At 31.4% G+C, this 19,751-nt stretch overlaps 1 long non-coding RNA gene and 1 pseudogene across 1 annotated transcript; one reads left to right on the plus strand and one right to left on the minus strand.

Annotated features, from left to right (window-relative positions):
* The window catches only part of LOC105123404 (probable receptor-like protein kinase At1g67000), a 90,408-nt pseudogene that overhangs the window by 11,568 nt on the left and 59,089 nt on the right, over nucleotides 1-19,751 (minus strand).
* On the plus strand, nucleotides 18,969-19,354 carry LOC105123403 (uncharacterized). The gene is made up of 2 exons (XR_841843.1): nucleotides 18,969-19,008; nucleotides 19,286-19,354. It is a non-coding gene; the product is annotated as an uncharacterized LOC105123403 (long non-coding RNA).

Consider the following 19,751-nt stretch of genomic DNA (forward strand, 5'->3'; position numbering starts at 1 on the left):
CTCTTTTAGTAAAACGTACCAAATGATAAAGACTGCTAATAACAGTACCACAGGAGCTGATATGGCTTAAAAGAAGAAAAGGTAGGAACCATGAAATAGCAACCACCACTGGTTATTGAAAAAGATAGAGGAAGATACAAAACTTTTGTAATGACAAGTAGCCAGTGTCTGTTCAAAAGTCATGTAGCAGAAATCAAAACATGAAGGATTAATCGAAGTACTTGTACTTCATTTGACTAGTTAGATGGCATGCTGAATTATATTCTACTACCAGCAGATTTCTAAACTCTTTCTCTGTCAAGTGCAGGTGAAAAGGAACACCTATTTGTAATGTGCTATTACAGCCTCCCTTCCTTTTTTTTCGTCTTCCCCAAAGCCTTGTAAGCAGGGATTGGTTCCTGCTATTTCATCTTCGATTGATGAGCTCACTCTGTCCCTCCTATGTTGGCCGTTCAGGTTCATGGTCGTTATAATGACCTGAGTAAGAAACATGTTCAGGGATTGGTTCCTAGAAGCTTTGATGATACTAACCATAAGCAATAATATAGGTCGACCTCTTCGTCTTGTCTAAACTTTGAAATTATAAACAATGACAAGCAAGCAGGAACATATCAATTCTACACTTCCCACATATTAAACATCAAGTACATACTAGAATTTGTTAACATCATGGACAAAAAATGAAGGTAAGAGATAGTGTCTCTTACCAGCACTGTGAGAGTTTCCTCCCGTGCATGAGCTATTTCATAGCAAAATTAATTCAACCAAGAGCAGCACTTAGATGAAGAACAAATACAAGTTTATTTTTTTATTTTTATCAGGCTAAATAAAATTTCTAATTTCCAGTTACAAGGCACTTACATCTGCAGACAATGTGTTTAGCCCACCCCCCTGGGACGACACGCAAGGCAGTGATGATACAGTGGAAGAGTGATCTTGAGCGGACCTTCTTGGAGAGGAAAGGGAAGGTCTCGGTGGAAATTGCAAAGACTGAAGACTGCCTTCAAACATCTCTACAACCTTTGTCATTGATGGTCTATGTGACGGCATGGTTTGGATGCACCACAAACCCACTAAAATCATCTTTTGAACAATCTCTTCTTCCTCTTCCGTTGTAACTCCATGAAGTGTTGAAATCTTTTCTGGTTCAAGATATGTATAAAACCAATCCGGGAAATACATCTCGTTGGTTTCCAGCGATCCCATATCAAAATCTTTACTTTGTCCGACCATTTCAAGAACCATCATTCCATAACTATACACATCAGACTTGTAAGTTACTCCTCCAAAATTTCTGCAGAATACTTCAGGCGCTATGTAACCAACAGTTCCTCTGGCACCTATCATCGAAATCTTACTTACTTTGCTCTGGCATAGCTTCGCGAGACCAAAATCTGAGATCTTTGGACAAAAGTCTTCATCAAGAAGAATGTTGTGGGGCTTTATGTCAAAATGCACAATCCGAGTGTTACACCCTCTATGCAAGTACTCCAGACCTCTAGCAATACCAACTGCAATTTCATATAATCGTTTCCATTCTAAACGACATTTTGTATGTGGGGATCCTTTATCAGATAGGAAGCTATCTAAAGATCCATTGGGCATGAATTCATAAATCAGAGCTCTTTTATTCCTCTCGTAGCAGAAGCCCAAAAGGGTAACTACATTCACGTGGGAAGTTCTACTGATGCTTGCAACTTCATTCATGAACTCTTCTCCATCACCTTTAGACTCTTTTAGGACCTTTACAGCCACAAGACGACCGTCATCTGGTAACTTTCCTCTGTATACATTACCAAATCCTCCCTGGCCTAGTGCATAGACGAATGAGTTGGTCATTTTCTTGATATCTGAATAAGAATAACGCTTTGGAGTAAGAGAATGATAGTCCATCATAAATGTTTTAACCCTGCCAACATGCTGCGATTTCTTCAGCCTGAAGGTCATTGCTATGACAGCACTAAAGGAACCTTCTCTTCTAGTGAGATATATTAAAATTAGAGATAAAGCTAATATCGCTGCCACAGCTGCTGATGTGCCTGTCATTCAAGATGCATCATCATCATCAAAAGAGAATATTGGATTTCTTATAATTATATAATTTATATTATTACCTGCAGCAATCTGTAGTTGCCTACCACTCATAGAAGATCCTGTAACATGACATGAAATGATGTTAAGGAGTTGTCCAAGTTAGGACTACACTCAAAATAACTCATTTACGAAGATGGTTACTGTCTCTAACCCAAACAAATAGACTAATATTTTATGGTTTCAGCCTCATTTTTCTCATTATCTACACTATAGATAAAAGACTGCTATGAGTGATAACATTTGCAAAGACTATGAAATACTTGTTACTTAAAGATTTAAAATTATAGTATTTTATACTTATCAATTTTTAAAAATAAAAAAATTACATCAAGCCTTTTTTATCCTTTTTTCACACTCCTTCTTTAAAGAATTATACTTTACATTAACTTAATAACTTTATAATACTATACATCTTCAAGCTTTGACTCAAAAAAATATCAACAAAAAAAATAAATTATTTACAGATTTGTTATTGTATTTTATTTAATAACTAAAAAGCTGTTAAAATTATAGATATTAATAAAGTTGCAATACCTTAGCTTTAGGGTACATATATTGATGTGGGATTTTGTTTTTTTAATCTTTTGGCATAATCATTTTTACTGGAATATTTATTTAATTTTTTAAATTTACAAGGATTTGTTTAGTTTAGAAATTTTAATGTGCTAATTTGATTCTTTAGTCATGCAACTTTCAATTTCAATAATTATAGTTGCTCATATACCCTCTATAGGAGATTTAAGGAGGAGCATATGATAGAGTTACTCCATATTTGTAATGAATAACCTAATAATCGTTGCACAAATTAGTACTAACAATAAAAATAATAATGAAGTACGCCAGTTTTTAAATAAAAATCTCAAACCCCACACATATATTTATATGAAAAAAAATGAAGTAAATTTATTTTGCACGTATTTGGAAATATAAAACTTTGAATGATGCATATCCCTAATTAAATTTATATAATTACAAAAGTAAACTTATGAAAGTTGAATATACTTTTTCATGCGTGCAAAATTAATATGCATTCAAACATGAAAAAAATTGATCTTTAACACAACTTTTGGAACCAATTTTGTGACAGAAATGATTTCAATTTTGTTCTCTCAGCTTAAAAAAGATTTACTTAACATTTCATGAACAAGAAGTGGATCGTTGATTCCAGCTTATGGTCATAAGGGGCAGAGTGAACACAAGACTCGAGCAAAGAAGCCTAATTTTGAACATTGACCTCATAACAAATAACCAGGAATGCTATAATTGATGAATTACTAATAATAAATAAAAATTAATGGATTTGAGAGCCTTTTCAAGCATCAATTCTTGAAATCAGTGAAGCATTATATAACTTGAAAAGAACCTCCTCTCATCAATTTCCCCAATAAGGTTCACCAAACAAACTCATGAAAACTAAAGATTTTTGCTTACCAGGACAGAGCTGATCATTACAAATGCAAATAGGTTTAACCAACTGTGTATCAAACCCGCAATACCCACCAGGGTGCTCCTTGTAACACTTTGAACAATTAGCACTGTAACTGACATCAAACCCTTCTTTCAAAACCTCACCAACTATTGAATCGTTATCAAAAAGCTGTTGTGCCCGACTACTAGGAATTGGCACTCGAATATTGGTTTGACACTCAAAAGTATTCGGAAAAGAATATTCAGAACCGTAAGGGTAAACAATCGAGAAAAACCCTTCTTCTGTAACTCCATCATTGTCACAAGAGAACTTAGAGAATGTTGGTAGCTGATCTGATCCCATGACAGAGTCGTTAATCTTCTTGCATCCATAAAACAAATAAAGTTCATGGCTGGAACCAAGACTGAATATTCTGTCATCCAGAGTGGTGTTAGTGAATTGGTGGGTGCATTTTCCGTCATCGTCGAGGTCTGAACGTGAGAGTCTTAAGGTTTGGCTGGTCTGGTCAAGATGAGTGACTCGGTAACTCAGTGAGTTAGCTTTTAGGATGGTAACTGATTCGTCCTCACATGTGAGGCCGAACTCCGGTGGGCCGCAGTGGGATGGACGGAGGCCACCAGTGAAAGGGTAGGTAACGTTTGTGAGGATACCACAGGAGAAGTTTTGATTACAGTTTGAAAGATTACTAATGCCATTGGAAGGAAGCGATGTCGTTAAGTGGAGGGAGAGAAAGAGGGTGAGAAGGAAAGAGGTGGTGGTGGTGGTGAGGGGGTGCATTGGTGGAGGAATCAGAAGGGGTTGTGCAGCAGCTGGTTGAATGGTGGGTAAGGTTAAGAGGTTGGTGTTCTGGTGGTGGTAAAGGGACAGTGCTTATATAGAAATGGCTATTGACTTGGTTATGGCTATGGTTGACTTTTGTTTTTATTGTTAATTCAATCGTTTTTTTTTTTTAAAGATAGATGATAGTTTTGTCTTGAAAACAATTTTCTCAATAGTAAGACTAAGTTCATGATAAATTATTTAGTATGAAAATAAATTCTATTATAATTGTTCAAAGCTCTTATTTTATATTAGTGAAATATAAGTTCATATTTACCTTAAAAACATGAATTAAGAGATTATGGTGAAATTATTTTTTTTTCTTTTCTATTTTGTAGGAAAAGAGGGTTATTTATCCAGAATTGTCTAATACATTTGAGTTTATAATTTGTTTCTTCACTGGATTCCATGAGCGAGCTACGATCTTTCCATAAGACTGAAGTCACGAGGAAATATCTTTGTATGATGACACTAAAAAGTTGTTCAAGTCAATCGGAAGGTTACTAGGATCTTTCCTTGAGAATTTTGATTTGTTTGGCTAGCTAGAGGAGACTTGTATGGATAGAACAGGTGGCTTAACAGGTTCAAAAATCCTTTAACCTTTATAATTTTCTTAATGTCGTCCCTATCAATTGATCTTTTTTAGCGTGGCCCTCCTACTCACCATTATTACTCAAAGAAGTCTTTCTGCCCAAATCAAGATGCTAATGCTGAGGTGTGGACTGATAAATGACACCCACTGTCAATTTTTTCCCTTGCAATCCAGGACTAATAAAGAATCCAGAAACAAGAAATAAATTCAAAAACCGTCTCGAAAGAATCTGGAATTGAAAGCAGCTATCTATGGTCGTTAATGTGGAATGTGGAAGTGAAACCAAGGAAACTCCATCCATGTTTTAAGCTCCAAAAAGACCTTTCACTGCGGAGAGAAAGAGTGATCCAAATTAAGTACTTTGGTTTTTGTTGGGTCTTGCGGTACTGTAAAAGAAAGTTTACTATGCATAAAAAAAAAAGAAAAAAAAAAGAGGAAGAGATGTGGCGGAGATGTTGTTTTGTAATGGAAAAATATGACAATTTATTTATTTTTAGATTTCAAATTGATTTTTTTTTGTTATTTTTTAGACGTTCTGTATCTTTCTTCGCTATTATTATTTTTTAGTTTTCTTTTAAATATATTTTTTTATATTTTTTTGTATTTTTTTATTTTATATGGGGATCGGGTAACGACAGTAATTATTAATTTATTTGTTAAAACAGAGGCTACAGGGATAACCGGTAGATGATTGAGAAAATAGACCTGAATTTTTTATTTTTTTTTATATCACCACACCGTACCAAATTCCAACCATGTCACCACGTGGCACACAAAAATTGAATTTGAAGATTACAATCTTATCTCTCGACTGATCAAATTGATTAAATAACCCTTCATACGAGGACAAAACATAAAGCAAAAGTTGACAAAAGCATTATCTCTGTTTGACGGTTTTATTTAACCAATTTTCAAATTACCTTTTAAATTATTTTTTATTCCATAAATACACACATCGAACTTGTAAAACACTTCTCAAGAGTTTCGCAGAATACTTCTGGTGCCAGCAGTCCCTCTAATTGCAACCGCCATTGAAAGGTTACTCTCTTTGCTCTTTCAGACCCAAATCAGGGATCTTGGGACCAAAATCTTCATCAACAAGAATGTTGCGAGGCTTTATGTCAAAATGAACAATCCTAGTGTTACAACCTCTATTTAAGTACTCCAGACCTCTATAAACTCCAACTGCGACGTTTGTATGGGAAAAACCATAGCAAAAACCCAGAAGATTAACTATGTTTGTATGGGAGGTTCTCCTAATGATTGCCACTTCATTTTTAAATTCTTCTCCATCAGTTTCTAACTTAGTGAGGGCTTTTAGCCATGAGACGACCACCCAGCAACTTCCCTCTGTATACTACTTTGGAATAAGAGAGTGACAGTTCACCATGAATGCCTCAATCTTTTCATTGTGCTTCGTATTCTTCCGCCAGAGGGTCATTGTCTTGCCACTAAATAATCCTTTTCCTTTAGTGAAACGTACCAGAATGATATAGACTGCTAATAACACTACCACAGTAGTTGACATGACTGTAAAAGAAGAAAATGAGAGAACCACCATTGGCTATTGAAAAAGCTAAAGGAAGATACAAATTTGATGGCTATACTACAGTCGAGCATGTCTGTTCATAAGTACAGAAATTAAACCCTGAAGAATTAATTGAAGTACTTCTACGTCATCTGGCTAGCTAGATGTCAAACTGAATTATATTCCACTAACAGCAAGCTTCTTGACCCTATTTCTTTTGCTGTCAGGTGCAGGTGAAAAGGAACGGTTATCTGTAAGGTGCTATTACAGCCTCCCTTCCTTTTGTTTTCGTTATCCCTGAAGCCTTGTAAGCAGGGTTTGGTTCCTGCCATTTCATCTTCGATAAATGAAATCACTCATACGCGAAAAAAAAAAGGAACAGAACCATAAAAACATGATGATGATTTTTGGCAAAGTTTGATATCATGTTGGGCACAGTAAACCTTGATTAAACACTTAGATCACATCTGCTTCAGTAGTGTTGCTGCCTATACGCAGAGCAGCTGGTTGAAATGCCTGGAAAATAACACTAGTTCTACACATCCCAAGAAGCTGCTTTGATTGGCATTAATGTTACCAAGGGAAGATTGGTTGGTTGTAACGCGTTGTGAAAGCTCAAATTGACTTCATCGTGGAACGACTACTTCTGACTCCAAAAGGCATAGCAGAAAGATCTTCACAAGCCTTTGAAGGCCTCCCCTCTGTGCTTCCTAAAACATACACTGGTATCGGTTCTTCACAAGAATGACTACGGGAAACTTATTGATGAAGAGTAGAAGATTTACGTTCACTTTCCTGAAGTTTTGTGGTATAGTTTCGAACATAGACGATTCCATTTTAATTCAGCTGCTCAAGCAAAATACGAATACCAGTAAGAAACATATGGAACATCTGAGTAACGAAGCATTGATGACATTAACCATTAGTAATAATAAGCTCAACCTCGGAGTCTTATCTAAACTTTGAAATTGCAATGAAGCCTCGATGAAATTAACCATAAGTAATAATAAGCTCAACCTCTGAGCCTTGTCTAAACTTTGAAATTGTAAACAATGACACGCAAGCAGGAACAGATCAATTCTGCACCTCCCACATAATGAACATGAAGTGCAAACTAGAATTGGTTTACATCGTTGACAAAAAAAAAAAAAAAAGAGAGAGAGAGAGAAGGTGAGAGGGTAGTCTTTCTTACCACCACTGAGCGAGTGTGCTCTCGTACATGACCTATTTCAAAGTCGAAATAGTTCGGCCCAGAGCAGCTCTTAGATGAAGAACAAATACCGGTTTGATTAATTTTATCAGGCAACATAAAGTTTTCAGTTTCCAGTTACAAGTCACTTTCATCAACAGGCAATCTATTTATCTCATCTCCCTGCGACGACACGCCAAGCAGTGATGATACAGTGGAAGAGTGCTCTTGAGCGGACCTTCTAGGAGAAGAAAAGGAAGGTCTCGGTGGAATTTGCAAAGACAGAAGACTGCCTTCAAACATCTCTACCACCTTTGTCATTGACGGTCTATGTGATGGAATGGTTTGGATGCACCACAAACCCACTAAGATCATCTTTTCAACAATCTCTTCTTCCTCTTCTGTTGTACCTCCATGAAGTGTTGAAATCTTTCCCGGTTCAAGATACATACAAAACCAATCCGCGAAATACATCTTGTTGGTTTCCAACGATCCCATATCAAAGTCTTTACTTTGTCCGACCATTTCAAGAACCATCATTCCATAACTATACACATCAGACTTGTAAGTTACTCCTCCAAAAGATCTGCAGAATACTTCAGGTGCTATGTAACCAATAGTCTCTCGTGCATCTATCATTGAGATCTTACTCACTTTGCTTTGGCATAGCTTCGCGAGACCAAAATCTGAGATCTTTGGACAAAATTCGTCATCTAGAAGAATGTTGTGAGACTTTATGTCAAAATCCACAATCCGAGTGTAACAACCTCTATGCAAGTCGGATGATCTTTTCTATGACGGCACTAAATGAACCTTTTCTTCTAGTGAGACATATTGTAATTATAGAAAAAATTGTTATCGCCGCCACAGCTGCTGATATGCCTGCAATTTAAGATGCATCATAATCAATACCATCATCAACAAACGAGAAGATTGGATTTCTTATGATAATATTTACCTACAGCAATATGTAGTTGCCCACGACTCCCAGAAGATTCTGCAACAGGACATCAAATAATGTTAATTATTAGATTTATTTATATGGCATATATATGACACAATATATTCATTGAGAGGTTGAATTATTAATATGTAACCTTGTATATTCAAAGTAAAACTACATTAAAGTTGACGATATTATATTTCAATGTCAAAATATATACTTCTCCTCCCCTCACTTCATTTATAATCGAATTACATCCTTGAAAAATAAAAAGCTCATTGTTTTTTATAAAGCATAAATTTTAAATATTAAAATGAGATTGCAAGTTTTAATTTACATACAAAATAAGAGTTAAAGCTAAAAAATGAACATACGCTACATTGATTTAATTACTAATAGTTTATTCACCCATGTTTTTGTTGCGGGTTAAACATAAATTTTTTAAAATATCAAAAACCACATCAAGATTGTTCAAAACTTTGTGGTATTGTCATTAAACTCAATATAATGATTTAAATTTAAAAAATTCATATCCAATTATTTTATTGATATTTAATTAGGTTATCAACCCATGTGGCTTAAGTTTTTTTTTTTTTAATTCAAAACATTTTGATGCGATCCAAAGAAACTAGTTAATAACTAGTACAAGCACTCCAACTATCAAACTTGTATTTATAATTAACAACTACTAAGAAAATTGAAGATTAGTTTGAGAAAGCCTTTGGAATAAAAAGTCTGTAAAATTGAATTATTTGTTTTAAAGCTACGGTCATGTAAGTAAAATGTGCTGAGATATCCCACATGCGACAATAAAAAAAAAACGCACTTTGAGTATGGACTGGGCTCGTCAATAAAGAAATAGACGTATATAAATTAAATTAAATTAAATAGAAGGTTGAAATGGATGGAGTGACATTGGTTTCAGTGATAGAGACGAGGCCTCACTTGACTTGACTAAACGAAAAGGTGATTTTATTGCATCTCTTTTTATAAAATATTTTTTTTAAATAGTATTGTTTTTTATTTTAATTATATCCTTTAAAATTATATTTATTAAAAATTAATTTTATAATTTATTTTTTTATGAGGTTTATTGAAACTGATTTTGTGACTTTGGGCTTCAGACGGAGCCTCACTTGACTTGACTCAAAGATATATTATGTTTATTTTCTCCATTTTTAAACGAACTAATATTCCCTGTAATTTCATGTTGATTAGATTTGCTAATCCCAACTGAAAATATCATTATTTATTTAGGGTGTAGACTGTTTATCGGATGAGATCCTTCCGCAATCAGTCTCTTTTCCCCTAACTATTTATTATGTTACGAAAAAATATACCATCTATTTATTTTTAGAATAAGTGAAAAATTATATATATAATAAATAAATTGTGGAGTTTCTGATTAAATTAAATATTAAAAAATAAAACTGAAAAATATAAGTTCTAAAAAGAAAAAAGAAAAAAAAAAAGAGAAAAATCTCTATTAAACTTCTAAATTCACAAGAAGTTAAATGCTAGGCTTTAATGTTTTAATAAATAAATTGTGGAGTTTCTGATTAAATTAAATATTAAAAAATAAAACTGAAAAATATAAGTTCTAAAAAGAAAAAAGAAAAAAAAAAAGAGAAAAATCTCTATTAAACTTCTAAATTCACAAGAAGTTAAATGCTAGGCTTTAATGTTTGACAGAAATCACATAATTTTCACTGTCAGTTCAAAAATTCTGCAGAACATGCCATCAAGATTTCCTACGACTAGTTGTATGATAAGACAACATGGGCATCAATTTAACTATGGTGTGACCGTTTCCGAACCAGAAAGCTGTCCCTTATTCCCATGGTCTACTTCTGCAGTTTGAGCCTCCCTAACAGTCGACTATTCAAGTGGGTTTTAAGAGATCATCATCATATTGATGTTTACTTCTGTCCGAGTCTATTTAAAATAAAATTAAAATAACAAAACAGGAACGGAACTAAGGTGTGTGAAGCATCAACAAGTGACTGGAGTTCATCATAAACTGATTCGAGGAGAAGTTGAGGTACATACCTGAAGAGGTGGAGCATTCCCAACACGCCTCCCCATCGACCTTCCATCTTACCTCGAATCCTTTTTTCAAGAGTTCTTCCCAAGCTCGCATATTCCCGATTGGTGGCCAATCAAAAGCTTGCATATTCCCGAATGGTTGCCAATCTGTTACAGAAACTGGCACAAAGAAACTATGATAGCATTCCCCTGGACCAGTATCTCCTACGTGGATATAACCACGTTGATCATTAACCTCATTTATTTTGCAAGTGAAAGGTATACCAGGACCAGGTATGGTTGGAGGAGCATCCTTGCAACCATAAATGAATGTAAGATTTGTGTAACCCTCAACAGACTCGAAAACCTTAGGATTGAACGTGCTGTTCGTAAATTGAGGTGGACACAATCCAGCAAAGGAGCCCTCTCTTGCAATCCTGAGAATTCCATCATCCTCATCGATTTTCAAAACACGATACGCAACCCCATTGATAGTCATCTGGGTGATATTACTCTCACACCTGAGGTCCAAATTAGGAACGCCACAGGCAGGTGATCTTTGAGTTCGATCCCCAGAATGGAAAATCCACGGAGATACCCCCACACACAAACTTTTTACTACAGGCAGTGAACAGGTCATCGTTGCCTAAGGATGAAGGGACTTGGATGAAGAGTAACAATACAAGAACAAAATCTGAAAGAAAAGAAAAGGCCGAGGAATTCATTCTGGCAAGAGGAAGTAGGATAGGAGAAATGGAATTGTGTGTTAGCAAAATGGTGGGCTTGGTTGTTTAAGGGATAGTTTCGAGTATAAAGAGATGAGTCTTGACGTGCTAATTATCAATTTCAGGTAAATAAATACATCACAAAGGGATAGATGTGAAAATATATGTTGATAATATTTTTTTATTTTTTAAAAATTATTTTTGATATTAGCATAATAAAATAATTTGAAAACACTAAAAATATATTAATTTAAAATTAATAAAAAAATAAAAAATAAATAATTTTTTTAAAAAACACTTTTAAAACATAAAAATAAACAGATCAAAGTGAACTAAAAGTTTTTAATTTATTTTTATAATGGGAAGGGCTACCACATTAAATTCTTTCGACGAGGCCTCTATTTGCAAAATGAAATCTTGGAGGCTATGCATCGCTGTCTTGGTCTTTGGGACTAAAAGAAGAGAACAGAATCGTTCAAATATATTAGAAGGACACGCCAAAAAAATCCAGGCATAGTTTGGAAAAGTATTTATGTGGTTGATGATAATAACATGAAATCGGGTCTTTCTCGTATACCTAATAACAAAAATTAAGAGAAAATGATAGGGTTGTCCAATTGTTCAAACCATGGTTCAACAAACTTAATTCCCAAAAAAAAAATGAAATATTTGTATTCAATTCAGCCTAAATATGTAGTAAAAAATGAAAAATGAGATCAAGAATATTGTAAAGTAAGCTTTGCCAAAACCATATTGGACCAATCACAATAGAAATAGATCACGGACGGCCCCTATTCTCATTAATTAGATGGAATCATTTTTTTTATTTAATTGTTCAGCATGTGGGTGATTTTAAATTGATGGTTATAATTTTTTTTATGAGGTTAAGTAAATCAATAAATATTTTTATTTTTAATTGATATTTAATTTTATAAATATTTATTTTTATTATTATAAAAAAAAATTTAAAAAAAAAATTATTAAACTCAGTAGAATTCATGGTCTAAATTATAAGTTTAACAAGTGAAACTATAAAATTTAAATTGATTTAATATATCAATGTTTTAATATTAAAAAAAACTATCATCTTAATTTATTTTTTAAATTCAAATCACATTCTTTACTAGTTATTTAGTTTGTTAAACCGGCAAAGTAGACTATATTATATTATAATAATTTTTATATAATTTAATTTTAAACCTTAATTAAATAAAAAGATATGAAAATCAACTTGTTGAATTAAATTTAATAATGGATTAAAAAATTACATTAAATATTTTTTACTTGATCCCAGAAACTAGTAAATAACTATTACCAACTTGTATTTATAATTAACAATTACTGAGAAAATTGTAGATTAGTTTGAGAAAACCTTTTGGAGTAAAAAAAAAATCGGTAAAATTGAATTATTTGTTTTAAAGGTATGGTCATGTCAGTAAAATGTTGTATATTAAAAAAATTGGACTGTGATATCCCACAAGCTACAACATGCAGGGATTGGGACATCAAATTGGAGTGCTATGACAAATAATAAACGCACTTTGAGCATGGACTGGGATAGTAAACAAGGAAATAAATGAATATAAATTAAATTAAATAGAAGATTGAAACCGATTGCGTGACATTGGGTTTGAAAATGGAATTGTGTGTTAGCAAAATGGGCTTTGTTGTTTCTGGGAAAGTTCAGAGGATAAAGAAATGAGTGACAAAAATAAATGCATTATTTAAAATATTTAATATATGCTCAGGTGACTTGAATGCAAAGGTATGAGCACATTAATCTCCGATATGCTTTTATTGGAAAAATAAAGTCCATGCACTGCACATCACTCTCTGGATGTACCGGGCATGCATTGTTTATTTTTATATTTTGAAAGTATTTTTTAAAGTTTTGAGTTTTTTATATTTTTTATTTAAAATTAATATATTTTTAGTATTTTTAATTATTTTAATATACTGATATAAAAAATAATTTTTAAAAATAAAAATATTATTTTAATATATTAAAAAAAACATTTTAAAGTATAATCAATCTCAGATACTTAATCAAGAAGACCTGCAAGGACAAACAAAGACTGCTTACATTCTTAGCATGGGTGGAAAAGTCATATGGCATGATGGTAATAACATGAAATTAAAAGTGTGGTGTCAGATGTGATGTATGTATAGATAAGCTAATGTGCTTTTCAATGGTTAATTTTGAAAAGTGATTTTTTATTATAACTATTAATGAATTTATGGGATAAGAAATTTATTAAGAAAAATAATTTTTATTAAACATATTTTTTCATCACAACATACTTGAAAATAATTGAAGTTCAAACAAAAACAAAGCTTTTCATCAAATTAAATTCAGGACTGCATTTTCTTAAACATATTGTTATTCATTAAGGTGTGCTTTCTATTTTATTTGCTTAAATTCTTTACAAAATATAAACTTACATAAAAATAAATTATTATTATAATTTTAAAACTCATTAAAAAAATCAATTAATAATAATTTCAAGTCAAAGTTAGGGTGGTCAATTAGAATTAATTTTAAAGCAATATAAAAATAAAAATAGTTATTATTATAATTTTAAATTTTAATATTAGTATTGACATGGTATTAATAAAGTCTAAGTACTCATGGCTTAGTAAGATCAATCAGATTGATCGAAATTTAAAAAAAATAATTAAAATAACTTTGTTTTAAACAAAAAAAAATATATGTAAAGAATTAATGAATTTTTTTTTTACCCTGTTTTACCTTATTGAACATGCCAAACACTACATTGTCGAGAGATCCATCGGGCATGCACTATAAATTAAGCTCTTTCAGTCCTCTCATGGCAAAAACCCAAAAGATGAACTGTGTTTAAATGGGAAGTTCTACGAATGCTTGCAACTTCATTAATAAATTCTTCTCCATCAGCTTCAAGCTTAGTGAGGACTTTTACTGTCATAAGACGACCACCTAGCAACTTCCCTTAATTCGTATACACCATCAAATCCCCATTTATCTAATCTGTTGTTAAATGGGTTGTTCATTTTTTTAATATCTGTAAATGAATACCCATTTGGAATAAGAGAGTGATAATTCACCGTGAATGCCTCAATCTTTTCATTGTGGTTTGTATTCTCCCGCCAGGGTATCATTGTCTTGAAGTCTAATTTTTTTATATTTTCTAGGTATATAAAAATCGTTTAAAAGTTCATTATATTTTATTAAATATTAATATGAATATAAAAAATATTTATTTATCATTAAATATTATAAGGGTCTCTTCGTAAAATTAAAAAAAAAATTATAGACTATAAATACATAATAACTTATACAGAATATAGGGTTGCAATTTTTATTTTTTTATTGGATATATAATTTTAGAATATTTTTTTAAATATTATTATATTTAACAATTGTTTTTTTTTTTAAGAACTTATAACAGGTCGCGTGTGGGGCCCAATCCCTGCTCTTGACAGGAAGGTACCTCTGCTGCTCAATGCGCGTTGGATATCCCTTTCATTTCTTTTTTTACTTTTCTCCACCGAAAGTCCATCTTCTTTACAGTGCAAGAAAGAGATCCGTTAGAAAAATCCAGGAAACCTACCGGTTCGAGTTCTTGACCTAAAGAAACCGGAAGAAATTCGAAGTCATTGGAATAAAAGGAAAGAAAAGGGCATTGGAAGTTGGATACTAAGATACCAGAAGAAGATAAAATATTGGGCTTGGCTAGATCGTGTGCCTCTTTAGTCAACACTTACCACTCGGTGTGTTTCGTTTAGATTCGTGAAATACTCGTAGAAATTTGGTGTTTTCTGATTTCTAAGTAGAATTGTACATGTTGCAGCTTGAAATTGCTAATTGGTATATTTTATGTGAAAAAATAATATAAATATTTAAAACAAAGCTATTAATATGATATTTATTATGCTTTTTATTGTTAAATTTTGTCATCCAGGTTATGATTTGAAGTCAATTGTGTGGAAAGATGTTGAGAATCAAAAGCGACAGAATCATTTTAGCTATTACTAGTTAGATGACCCGCACGAGACCGTGGTCAATTATTTTTTATATAAAAAATATTAAAAAAAACTAATATTTAAAAGTATTAGGTTTTTTTATAAAGTTATATTTAAAAATATTGGGTTTGGCTGCAACGCCCGATTTAAAAATAATATTTATAATATTAATAATAACTAGGGGTGTTCAAAATAACCGATTAACCGAGAAAACCGATAAAACCAAAGAAAAATTAACCAAAAAAACCGAACCGAAATAAAAAATCGATTAAACCGATTGTCAAAACCATAAATTTTAACAGGTCCGGTTCGGTTTTGGTTTTGAACCAATAACCAGAACAAACCGAACCAAACTCATTAAAAGCCAAAAATTTCATAAATATTTGAGATATAAATAGTTAAATTGTAACCTAACCCTAACAGTTAACATAACCTTCATGTCTCTCACAAAAAGTCGCCGCTCCCCCCCTCTCAATTAATTTCTAATCTTCCCTTTTCCAGTTTCCCAATCTTCCTCTCAGTTAATTTCTAATCTTCTTTTCTCGTTTCCCAATCTTTCTTTCCAGTGGGTTTATTGAATGAGCTTTCAATGCAAAGATTACATTTTTCAACTTCACATACACATCCAAAGAAAATTGATATCCAGTGAGAGTTAACAATTATTTCTTTCCCTTGCTTCTATATATTTATAAGCCTCTGTAACTTGAAAATTTATAGTAGCTTATACTTGCTATGTATGCTTCATAGGAGAAGAACAAAGCTACCACAAAGACAAAATCTTTGCGCATCTTTGTCACTTCTTGTATTTTTTTTCTTGTTTTTATCTTTCCTCCCTTTTCATTCTTAGCTGTTTTTCTTGTGGTAAGTATTGGTGGTAATGGTTGAGATCGGTGGGACTAATGACAATGGAAACCATGGAGGAGTTGTTTTAGATATATATTAAAGATAATTATCCTTCATCTGGCTCCATAAAGGAAGTTTTTGTCCTGAATTTATTTGTCTTTCATGCAAAAGATGCTGTAAAATCCATCTTCTTTCTGTGCCTGTGCTTTCTCCTTGCCATAAGAAAAATCTGGATGATGGGATTAGGTTTTCCGGTTTTTTGCAAAAAAAACCGGATTTAACCGAACCGGACCGGTTCAGTTTGAACTGGTTTTCGGTCCGGTTCGGTTAATATTTCATAAAATTAATGTAATTCAGTTTGGTTGGTTTTTTAAGTCTAAACCGAACCGAACCGAACCATGAACACCCCTAATAATAACATTAAATATGCATAACCCAAATTTAAGTGGGTTTGACTGCAATACCATACCCAATAGTCTTGGATGTGGGTGTAGCTGCAAGATCGTATCATAAAAGTATAATAATTAAATAGATTAAGAAAAAAAACATAGGAAAAAAAACCAACATAAAAAAATAACTAATAAAAAAAACTGAATTAATTAGGTTAACCCTTCAAACCAGGTTAACCCATCAAACATTGGATTCGTGTTGTGAAAGTTTGATAACTAAATAGAAAAAAAAATTGATAGGTTAACCCTGAATTAATTGGGCTAACCCGTCAAACCCGGAATCCATGTCATGAAAGTTTGATAAGTAAATAGAAAAAAATTTAACATTAACAAACTAAAATAAACAAAAAAATTAATTAAAAAGAAAAAAAATAAAAACAAACAAAAGGTATCGGCCTTTTCACTATGGACTGCACTTTGTAATCCGCAGTCAAAGGCATAAATAAAGAAAAAAAACTTATAGCAAGAAACAAACTAATGAAGAAAAAGAAAAAAAATCTAAATTAATCGGGTAACTCGTCAAACTTGAAATCTATGTCATAAAAGTCTGATAACTAAATAGAAAGAATTTTAATATCAACAAACCAAATTAAAAAAATTAATTAAAAAGGAAAAAAGAAAAAACCTATACGGAGAAAAAAAACTAATGAAGAAAAAGAAAAAAATCTAAATTAACTAGGCTAACTCGTCAAACATGAGAACTATGTCATGAAAATCTTATAACTAAATAGAAAAAAAAATTAACTTAAACAAACCAAATTAAAAAAATTAACTAATTAAAAAGTAAAAAACAAAAACAAACAAAAGGCATCAACTTTTTTACTGTGGACTGCACTGTGCAGTCCAAAATCAAGAGCATAAAAACAACAAAAAAAAAAAACTGAAAGCATCTGTAGATAACTAAATAGAAAAAAATAAATATTAATAAAATAAATTAAACAAAAAATATTAATTAAAAAGAAAAGAAATCTATAAGAAGAAAAAACTAATGAGGGGGAAAAATCTAAATTAAATATTTTAATCTGCCAAACCTGAGATTCATGTCATGAAAGTCTGATAACTAAATAGAAAAAAATGTAATATCAATAAAATGAATTAAAATAAATTAATTGAAAAAAAAAGAAGGCATTAGTCTTTTCATCGTAAACTCTACTATGCAATTCACGGGGGAAGGCATAAAAAGAAAAAAAAACCAAAGGCATCAACATTTTTACTGTGGACTGTATACAATATTAAAAGATGAAATTGAAAGAAAAAAACTAATTCAAAAAAATTTGAATCAACTAGGTTAACTTGTCAAATCAGATTAACCCATTAAACCTACGATTCTTGTTATGAAAGTGTGATAACTAAATAGAAAAAAATAATAATATTAATGAACTAAATTAAAAAAAAAAGATTAACTAAAAAGAAAAAAGCAAAGAGAAAAAACACACGAGAAGAAAAAAACTAATGAAGAAAAAAAAATCTGAATCAACTAGGTCAACCTGTCAAATCTGATATCCGTGTCATAAAAATCTGATAATTAATTATAAAAATTTTAATATTAATAAAGAAAATTAAAAAACAAAAAAAAAACAAAGAAAAAGGCCAAAAATATTAAAGGCATCAACTTTATCACTATAGATTGCACTGCGCAGTACACAATAAAAAGCTTAAAAAGAAAAAAAATGAAAAAAACAAAGGCAAACCCACAAGTTTTTTTTTTCTTGCATAAAAAAATATAAAAAGACTAAGATCTAAGAGTGTTAGGTATTTCTACAAGGATATATCCAAAAGCCTTGAAGCTAACTGTAACGCTTAACTCAAGAGTAATAGTTATAATATTAAATTTACATGACTCAATTTTAAGTAAGTTTGACTGTAACATCAAACCCAAGAGCCTTGAATGTGGGTCTAGCTGCAAGGTTGTGTTATAAAAGTGTGAAATTAAATATATTAATACAAAAAAACCAACATGAAGAAAAAGAAAAAAATCTGAATTAATAGGGTTAACTCTTCAAAGGAAGCTAACCCATCAAATTTAGGATTCATGTTATGAAAGTTTGATAACCAAATAGAATAAAAAAATTAACGGGTTAACTTAGAATTAACTCGGTTAACCCATGAAACCAGATTAATCCATCAAACCCTTGATATGTGTCATGAAAGTCTGATAACTAAATAAAAAAAAAATTGACATTAACAAACTAAACTAAACGAAAAAAATTGATTAAAAATAAAAAAAGCAAAAAAAAAACTCTAGATTACCTTGTCAAACCAGGTTAACCTGTTAAACCCGAGATCCATATCTTGAAAATCTGATAGCTAAATAAAAAAAAATTAACATTAACAAAAAAAAAATAGACAGGTTAACCCAAAATTAACTGGGTTAACCCGTAACACCAGGTTAACCCGTAAAACCTGAGATATGTATCATGAAAGTTTGATAACTAAATAGATTGAAATTTAACATTAACAAACTAAAGTAAACGAAAAAAATTAATTAAAAAGAAAAAAGAAAAAAAACTTCTAGTTATCTTGTCAAACTAGGTTAACCTATTAAACCCAAGATCCGTGTAATAAAAATCTGATAACTAAATAAAAAATTGATATTAACAAAAGAAAAAAATTAAAAAAATGGACAAGTTAACCCAGAACTAACTAGGTTAACTCGTGAAACCAAGTTAACCCGTGAAACTTAGAATATATGTCATGAAAGTCTGATAACTAAATAAAAAGAAATTTAACATTAACAAACTAAAGTAAACAAAAAAAAATTTAATGAAAAAGCAAAAAGCAAAAAACATTCTGGGCTAACTCGTGAAATCAAGTTTTCACAAGTTAATCTATTAAACTCGCGATCAGTATCATGAAATACTGATAATTAAATAAAAAAAATTTAATATTATAAACTAAATTAAATAAAAAAATTGTTAAAAGAAAAAAACAAAGAAAGAAGAAAAAAAAGACATAAAAATTAAAAAATTAAAAAAAGTTTAAAAGACAAAAAAAACAATTTAAAAAACAAAACAAAAACAAAAAAAACTACTCAACATTTTATTATGGGTTGCTATAGTGAAAAACGGAGCAGTTTTATTTTTTTTTAATTTTAAATTTTAACAGAAATCGTT

The sequence above is a fragment of the Populus euphratica genome, unplaced genomic scaffold (genome assembly GCF_000495115.2).
Source record: "Populus euphratica unplaced genomic scaffold, PopEup_1.0 scaffold10.1, whole genome shotgun sequence".
NCBI lineage: Eukaryota > Viridiplantae > Streptophyta > Magnoliopsida > Malpighiales > Salicaceae > Populus > Populus euphratica.